This window comes from Brienomyrus brachyistius, chromosome 10, assembly GCF_023856365.1.
Source record: "Brienomyrus brachyistius isolate T26 chromosome 10, BBRACH_0.4, whole genome shotgun sequence".
Taxonomy (NCBI): Eukaryota; Metazoa; Chordata; class Actinopteri; order Osteoglossiformes; family Mormyridae; genus Brienomyrus; species Brienomyrus brachyistius.
The window spans coordinates 28426495-28436069 of NC_064542.1; the positions used below are offsets into that span (position 1 = coordinate 28426495).

General features: G+C 47.8%; 1 long non-coding RNA gene across 1 annotated transcript; it reads right to left on the minus strand.

The window, feature by feature from the left end:
* Window positions 1-483: 483 nt before the first annotated feature.
* Window positions 484-7763, minus strand: LOC125750674 (uncharacterized). Its single transcript, XR_007400395.1, has 3 exons — window positions 7597-7763; window positions 2566-2742; window positions 484-1658 (listed from the first exon to the last, which is right to left on the minus strand). It is a non-coding gene; the product is annotated as an uncharacterized LOC125750674 (long non-coding RNA).
* Window positions 7764-9575: the final 1812 nt, after the last annotated feature.

The following is a 9575-nucleotide window of genomic DNA, read 5'->3' on the forward strand; positions in this document are numbered from 1 at the left end:
TCTATTGTTTTGATGTTGTAACACTGTAACACTTTAAATTTCATTGCAATGGAAACAACAATGACGACAAGGCACCTGAATCCCAATCTGATTGGATAAAGAAACAGAGTTAAAAGAGTGAAAATCCTAAAAGGTGAAAAGTATGATTTATCTAGCAGAATCCGCAGCTGCTGTCTCCGGGCCTGATCACGTTGGTCAGGTTCGTCTGTCCCCCAGGTGTCATTTTAGATATTTACATACCGGTTCAAAGCCTGACATTGGGTCTTCAGTAAATTTCAAAATGTAATACTTAGTTTTAATCTGCCTGATCTTTTTAAAACATTTGCTTGTACTGGTTTTAGAATCAGTCAGAAGCCATGAATATTTAATTTGCATATGATTAACAGACGGATCACGGGGCTGTGAATATTTAAAGAGCATATAATTAGCATAATTCAAATAGTAATTCTTGACTTCACACGTTCTCCACCTGATAGCTGTAGACACACTAACACAGCATGTTTTAACACATTTGAACCTTCCCCCTATTTTAAATGTTATACACATGCACGTATCATATTTCAGACAGTTCCGGTAGAAATTCAGCGACGTAATCGTCACGCCACACTCTGGAAAACATGCAAGTCATGTGGTGTGGTCACATGACAGTGGTTTAACCATGCTTGAGATGCTTTTCCTACAGTTTCAGCATGTTTGATCTGTTACAGGAGGGCTGCAGTCTGTCCACTCTGACGGCTTATTGTTTCCGTTGCTGACTGAGCCTAAACACAACTTAGACAAATTTCCTCCAAAACACTCCAGGTTCATTTCTAGTTGTTCCTTTGGCTAGAATATCCGTCACATGTGGGTGGGGAGCGGATTAAGGCTGCATCTCTCCTTCTGTTTGGGGACAGCAGCTACTCACAGTCCTCATCTCTCAGATGCCTTCTGAAGATACTGTTGAAGTTACTTTTGGAGATTAACCATGCCACTTAGGGGGAAGCTCATCCTCGCCTCACCTCTGCAGACGGCCCAGAGCATGCGTGTTCCCGGCGCGCCTGTCCAGGTGTGTGTGTGCTGACCAGTGGCTAAACCAGTCAGCGCTGCATCCTGAACATTTGCTGGTACAGGGGGCCTGAGAGTATGCCCAGAAATCGTGGGCTGTGACACGGCCTCGTTTTCAGCTCTCCGGGGCCCCGTAATTTCCAGCGATGCTTGGAGATGATTACAGCCCAACAGGCACCTTGCCCTGGGTAATTTGCCCTCCCCCGCACATCTTCACTGTGACGAGCAGCTGGTGCCCAGGGTCACCGCAATGGCAACTGCGGGCAGGACCACATGCTGTCCCACGGCCCCCGGCATCCTCACGTTGCTCACATCCATTTAACGCCCGGGTGTGAGGTCAGGTTAACGCTGAGCCTCTTCGGCCACGGCCGGCATCTAGACGACGAGTTATCACCATGCAGGCGTTAGTTCATTTTAAAACCCCACTGTAGCACGATCAGACCGGCCAATAGGCTGCTGAGGTTCTCAGAATAAAGCATGTTAAGGGGACAGGCCAGGGATGGTGCGTACAGCCCGATGGGGCAGGCCGGGGATGGGGCAGGCCGGGGATGGGGCAGGCCGGGGATGGGGCTGAGAGCCAAGCAGGGCAGGCAAGGACGGAGCCGAGAGCCTTTCTGCAAAGGAGAACAAATCTCTTAAAGGAAGTTCAGATTAAATATGGAAATTTCGTGCGTTGGGATCAATAGAGTAAAGGATACACAGTCAGAGAATAAGGTGCATGTGAGCCAGAACTCCAGATGGAGTGATGATTCAGCAAACCCCACACACACACACACACACACACCACACACACCACACACAACCTTGTTAGGCTGATTTAGAAGAAGTCGGATCATGCCAGGAGAAAGTGGAGAGAACACACACACACACACACAAGACCGTGAGGAAGCTGGACCCACAAGCCGGCCTGTAAGTAAGAGGGAACAGCTATGTAGGAGATAAGAGTAACAGAAGCCACTCAAATTGTTAACAATGTCTCCCCCCCCCCCCAACACACAGGGAGCCAGTTTGAGAACTCAAATAAAATCTTCTTAATTCTTCCTAAAAACAAGCTATTTTTGAAAAGCCAACGAGATTCAGGCCCCTGCACTCGAGGCGTCCCTCCTGATTGCCTGTTTCACATTGAACAGCTGGGCTGCGACGCGGTAGGTCAGGGTCCCACAAAAGCAAGGGACCATCGCCGGGGGCCGATCGCCGGGGGCCGATCGGGTACACGCTGCCTCTAATGCCACAGCCCACTTACAATAATCCCACATCCCCTCCCACACAAACTACATAACAATACTACACAACAGGTCAGCCCTCATTACAATACGGCACTTCGGATTCATTAATTTTCATGACAAATGTGGTTACAAAGAACAGACCTTTTGAACTAGGGGGAAATTACACTGCAGCAAATAAGAATTTGACTCTGAAGTAGGAATTTTGACGGTGTCATCATTATAGCGCTTACAACACTGCTGGGGAAGAATAGGGTTAAGGTGACAGGCCTGATCAGTGACAAAGGAATCATTTTACCTTCTAATGGGAGGTTGGTCTCACTGGGCGAAGGACACCTCCAAAGGAGCAGTGAGATGCCCCCACACACCGTCTGGCAGATACGCCGGGGTCGAAGACACACCTCGCTGGCTCTCTACGTGGCTTGGGGGGGTCACTGGAAAGGTTCTTATCTGGGACTTTCGTCTTCTCATTTCACTGTATTTAAAATCCATTAAACAAAAAGAAAAAAAAAAAAAATTATCCACAAAACCAGTAATAGTATTTTAGGCATTTCATCGATCTGGGATCTACTTAATCACAGAAAGTTTGTTAAATTAGTGTAGAAGTGATTGTAATGCAGTTGGCAGCAGTTTCCTCACACCCCCTTGGCTGGTGGGCGGGCAGTGGGGTTCCAGTAAATTAAAACAACCTTGAAGATGACAGTATGGGCGGTTTTGGTACAGGACGTCCCCGCCATCATCTCTGTAATAAATGGTCTCTCAGAAATGGGAGTGAACAGTCACCAAGACAACTCGCCATTACCGGCCCCCCTGGGTGGAACTAATTTCATAGCAAAATCTCTAAACGAACCTTTAATGCTGGCAGGCATGTGAAAGCCCAAATAACTGACTCACAGCACCGATCGGAGGCGATCTGCACTTTCTGACACCAGTACCGAGGCATTCGGCTCCGTGGGCCTCAGACACAGCAGAGAGCAAACAGTCTTTTGGCTCGGTTCTGATCCAACACAGAAATGCCCAAAGCAAAACAAACCATTATCCCCACATTTCTCAAATGCAGATGTTTCTCCCTCCTGCAGCTAATAGTAAACAGACACAGACGAGACAAACAAACGGCTCGGTGCCGGTGGGGGTCCGAAGCAGCCCATCCATCATGCTCTTAATTACTCGTTCTGGGGGCTTCGTTAGCCAGGCCCCATTAGCAGAGCAGCTCAGAAGTCATGTCAGACGTGCATGATCCATATCCAAGCTGCAGTTTCCCAGAATCCGACGATGGTCTGACAGGAGGCCAGCGTACAGCCCCACCGGAGGGAGGGGGACAGACTGGCAGAGACCATCAGGGTCACAAAGACCCTGACAGCCCACCCCCCCCAGTAAAGGGGACCACAGACACACCACACACCGTCCAGCCCGTGATAAAGACAGATGGAGCCTCATGCTAACATCAGCGATGCTCAGGATACCCACCTCACCAACCTCAGCTGGAAGCTCTCTAGCCTTATGCCTTCATCAGAATAGGCCTCGGTAGCTATGGCAACAGCCCAAACCATCCCAGATGATTACAGTGCAACACAAATCACTCAGGTCTGGACGCACATGTTTCTCCACAGGTGGGTGAGGCATTGTAGACTTGGTTATGATATTTGCTGTCGCCCCCTTTACATTTTTTCCTCTCACAACAGGACAGAAGGGGACATCATGTGACACGAAAAGGACAGTGTGAAAACACAACGCGAAAAACAGGACAGCAGAGCAGTCGAGACGCAGGACTCTCGCGGCTTCGAGCAGCTCCTGGACAAGCGACATGTGCCTCAATGTGACCCACTGCGGGTACAGCAATCTGCCCAGAAACACACACACACACACACCGGCCTCATGTGGACCCCCGAGCTCCAGAGCTGTCCCTGTGTCCACCAAAGCTCAGGGACTGCCACACCGCACAGACTGCAGGCGTCCGCAGACACGCTGAACCGCCACGAACACAAGTGGGAAAAGCAAACCGATAGATAGATTCTTCGTCGTTAAAAAGCCACGTCGCTCTCGCCCAGAGGCTAACAAATACCGCGGTGCATTTTTTCACCCCCATGTTTTCCTCAAAATAATTGCTTTTGTAGCTGCTGGTGGTTAAAACAGCTCGTTTTAATGGTCTAACTACTTCCCATACCACCAAGGCCTGAAAGGGCAATATGTATAAAATAAGCTTAATTGTAGTGAACAATATTAAATTAGCTGTATCACATCCATGCATATAAACAGACCCTTTTCGGAGAGCAGGCGAGCCTCAGTGGGCTGCTGCCAGTGTGGTCATTTCCCAGGGCATCGTGTTCAGGGCTGCTCTGCTCCCCCCTCCCCCATAGCACTGAAAAGTGTCAGTGATAAAAATCCTCCCCTACCCCCCCTAAGAGCCAGAGCTGCCCTTATTTGACAAAGCAGAATAATAATTATGGGAAAAGCCTTTTTAGTATAAAACTGTGATGCCATCAAAGTCAGGTAACACAGGGATGCTGAGTGATTAATGGACAGGGGGGGGTTTTAAGCGGCTGGACAGGCTAAGACTAATGCCCTCGCCGCGGGTTGCCATGACCCCAACACAACAACACCCCTGTAGCCTTTTCTAAAAGTCAAGGGGCAAGAGTGACTCAGGGCTTCCCATCATGCACTGCATCAGGACATCAGCGAAACGGGTTTTTGAAAACGCCTTTTGGCGGACCCTGTTAAAACCAGCCGTGGTGACATGGATGTCAAGTTCTTATCATGGGCCCCTGGCGATAAGAATCACACTGACCCCAGCAGATGGTTAAACACCCACACAGCACAGGCATGACTTCTCACGAATGCCGTAAAAGCACTTTATGTAGCCATAAATATAGCAAGTCTGCCCTGGAAGGCTCCAATTGAACCTGCACCTCGTCAAACCAATAGGAGCACATGCTTTATAAGGATGGAAATGCTTTGGCAGCAAAAGCAGTCAGAGTTACAGTCAAAAGGCATTCAGAATATACCACATAGGGACCCACTCTTTAAATAAAATCCAGGCAGATTTAGGACCAACACAACCAGTGATCCACCTCTAGACACACGCAGGATAAATGGAGGTAAGATGGTGCAGAGTATCAGGCCAACAGTAAGCAAGAACTGCACAGACTAAGCAGACTGGCATCAGATGGGACACCTTGCCTGGGGGGAACAGCGCCTCCAGCAGGTGCGGAGGGCAAATAGCCAGCCCTCCAGATCCCAGCTGGCTAAGTAGACATGCAGCCTTCCAACTGGGAGAGTGTGGGTACAGGGCCCTGCACCTGTCATTGGCACCATCCTAATCAGTGGACAGTCCTACAGTCAGCTCCCCTAATGGGAGTAATACTCTGCTTTGACCTCCAGCAGGTGACCCAGTGCATACACCTAAAATAGCTATCAAGTGTAAGAAAACCAGGTAAGCAGCAAAATTAATGACCACAGCAATGCTAATATTAAACGCGCACAGACCGAAAATGTTAGAAACTCAAGTGTGGGGGGGGGGGGGTAAGTGTCCAGCAGAGCGCTGTATTCCCAGTGCCCCCCAGGCCTGACAGGACGTCCTGCAGCCTGTCAGCAGTTCGGAAAGCAGCTCATTATGACCAATGCACCATCGTCCTGTGAAAGCTGCCCTAATTAAAGCATGTCTGCCCATCCGCTCTGCATTCATGCTGCACACGGTAATCAAACCGCAGCAGTGTCTCTCGCTCAGGGATCCGCAGCCATGGACTCGGCCTCTGAGAGGGGCCATGTTCAGACCAAGCATCAGCGCAGGCCTCAGGGAGAAACAACCGCAGGGGGACGGGCCACTGGGGGGGCGCTTGGCTCCAATACAACGTCATTTTTATTTTCTGTGAAGAACTTTTATTACAAAGATAGTTAACACTGGGTTGGACAGGTATCAACAGAGACTGTCAACACAAAACAATACCATGAACTCCATCTTGACCATGACCATCATCATCATCGCAAAGGGACAACAGAGGTTGATACAAGTATTCTGTCATAAAGTAAATTATAGTGTTATATATTTGTTATACACTGTCATAATTGTAATCTTACTTATTAAATTACCGTAAACCTCTTCATTTGTATTTTGTGTGCACCAGAGCCTAGAGGGGAAAACAGTAAGTTTTTCATTGTATAGTGTGACTGGTTGCTTACTGTGCATATGACAATAAACTCTTGAATCCTTAATCCCCCCCTCCAACTGGCCAGATGGGGGTTTAACCACCACCGTACCGCCAAGCCCAAGAGGCCCGGACAGCTTCACCTCCCGCGCCGAGACGGCCAAACACTCAATCGCCTCAAGCCCACTGAGGCCAAAAAATAAACAGGAAGGTCTATTTCAATGGCCGGTTCCGTGCAGCCAGCTGCTTCACAGCCATGTGGGCACTTCAGGAGAACCAGCGTGACCCACCTCAACATCCTCAGCAATACTGAGGCTACAGCATTTCATGGTGGGTTTTCCATAAGAATCCTTTCCTTTTAGAGAACTTACACTAAAAATAACATTTTAGCTGCAGAGATTTCACCTCCAGCAAAGAAAAATCCCTTTATCCACAAAGACAAGCGTTTTGTTACAGTTCGACCTGGTTTTGCCTTTTGCCATTTCAACCCACAAGCCTACAATTCCAGAGCCTCCAGTGATCAGCCTTGGTATAAATTGTGGACTTTAGCATGAATTTCAAACATGGTAACCATGGCTGACAGTGCTGTTCTCTGAGGAGAGCTTCTCAAAGCTTTCAACCGCCATGCCAACTCTCAGAACACCACGAGCGAGCAAAAGCGGGCTCACTTCCTCTTAGAAATGGTTTGGAAATTGCCTCCTTTACCTCATTACTATAAAATTAGCCTACAATCGACAGTGAACTTGTAAATCACACCTGAACATTGGAAAATGTAAACAAGACCCATTCTCGGTGGACAGGTGAGGCACCACACACTGAAACAAGGATAAAACAAATTTCTCCTGACAAAGGAATCCCGACAGCTTCACTCCTCACTCTCAAGATACCTTACGGCATTTTATCATCTGGTGTAACGGTGTTTAAGTTAAGCAGATCAGAGTGATAAAATGTTATCAAAATACCCCCAATGTCTTCAGCCTATGGTACACTCATTCTTTCTCGCTTTGCGTTACATACCAAAGATTCGGGGAAAATCCCACGCACTGTGAGGTGTGATGATGATTTAAAAAATCTATTTAAAAAAAAAATCATGCGATCCTGCTTTATACGTGTGTGTCTAATTACAGCAGGTGCAGGCGTCACGCCGGAACAATAGTAGTGATGACACCCCCCCCCCCCCCCATTACCTGGCAGCACCCTGGCGCCCCTCATTCAGCAGCCGCCTCGCTTCAGTTCAGATCTGCCGAGAAGATCCAGGAGCCGCTGCTTATCCTTCTCCAGGCCTTGCTGATTGGCAGTGGAGACTCGAAGCCTTTCAGACAATCACTCATTAATTGCATAACGGCTCTTGATGGAAATGATACACCTGGGGAGCAAATTGCGGCGTCGTTGTCGCGTCTCCCAGAAACATCTCAAAATATAAAAATAATTTAATGAACCGGAGCAGTGACACATCGGCGAGTTTCTCCTGTCCAGGGGTTTCTGAGAAATGGAGATCGGGGCAATCCGTCAGCCCCCCCGGGAACCGCTGGCCAAATTACTTTTGCAGATACAGAGGACAGGCAGCTTTGGGGACCGGCGCACGCTGCTTTTGTTTATTCCTTTGATATAAATTAGACTGTGACATAATGTGCATAAACCCAGAACTACGATGTATATTCTTGAGACTGAAGTACCTTCGTTAACTTTAGGGACGATGTCTCCACTAAACGCGTGTAAAGGCACACTTTTCGGAAAGTGGTGTAGTGTTAATCGGCGCTTCAAGTGTGAAAAAACAGTTTCCGGTACTCACATAGTTATTCACTACTGGTACATTAAGAGTGGTGCCAGTATACAAGAAAAGTTTCCTGTACTCTTTAGAGAAAACTAAGAGGTACCGGTACTACGGACTAGTGAATACCGGCCCACTTTATGCATTGGTGCTATCCGATTTATCAAACTGGGATTCTGCGCTGCCGGTTGGGATAGAAAGCCGCTGCACGCAGGACCTCCCAACGCTTGCGGACCTTCTTTAATGATCTTTTCAATATTCATGAAATGCTACAACTTATCCGGTAATAATGATTAGCAGTAGTAAGCACTGTTGCTTCACACATCTGGGACCAGGGTTTGAGCGTCCGCTATGGCTCCACGTGTGTCTGGAGCTTGCATGTTCTCCCCATGTCGTCGTGGGGTTTCCTCCGAGTACTCAGGTTTCCCCCCACAATCCAAAAACATGCTGAGGTTAATTTTAATTGCCGAATTATCTGTAGGTGTGTTTATGTAAGTGAACGGTGTGCGAGTGTGTCTTGTGATGGATTGTTCCTTGCCTTGCGCCTGTAGCGGATAGGCGCTGGACCCTCTGCGACCCTGAATAGCAATAGCGTTTACAAAAAATGGATGGATAAAAATAATGAGAGCGTGTATAAAATAACCAACTTACGATGTGGTCCAGCAGTGTTTACCCTAAGAGTTCAAAAAGTGGGAAAACGAGTAATTATGGATTTATATTAAGCACGAACCCCTTTCCTGTGTGTTTTGTGAGCAATGTCGCCCCCTGCTGATGTTCTACCCATTTACCACTTCCCTATAGACGCGGCTATTTTGAAAGGTAAGTTTCTATTGGAAAAATTGATTACTTTAACTCATATTTCAACTAATATTTCACTTGGCCTTACCGCTGAAACACTGCAGGATCCCATATACCAATAACTGTTCTACTCTAATCACCTTAAGTATTAATTGCCTCTCTCCACAGCTCCGCACTGTATTCGAACTCTTCTGCCCTCTGCTGGTCCTTGCACTTCACACCTGATTATATCCAGGTATTAAACCCCCAGATGGTGAGGATATTACATCATTTGGCTCTATCCAAACAATGAAAAAGAGCAAAGGAGTTTCCCAGGGGATGAATAGGGTGTTTTGTGACAGTCAATGCAGATGGAGTCTAACCTGATGAACAAGATTCAGTGATTAGGTCACACAAGGGCTCGTACTTCCCACATCACGCTGGAAGCCATTAAATCAATAACGGCTTATGTTAAATTGACTGGAGTCTTTTACCTCAGTCTGTATGGTAACTGGATGCCAGGAACATTGGGCAGCGAGATGCCGATGACGACGTCTTGGAAGAGGAGCGGCCACCAGTGTGTGGCAAGGCCCACGCAGAGGACACGGATGACAGAAG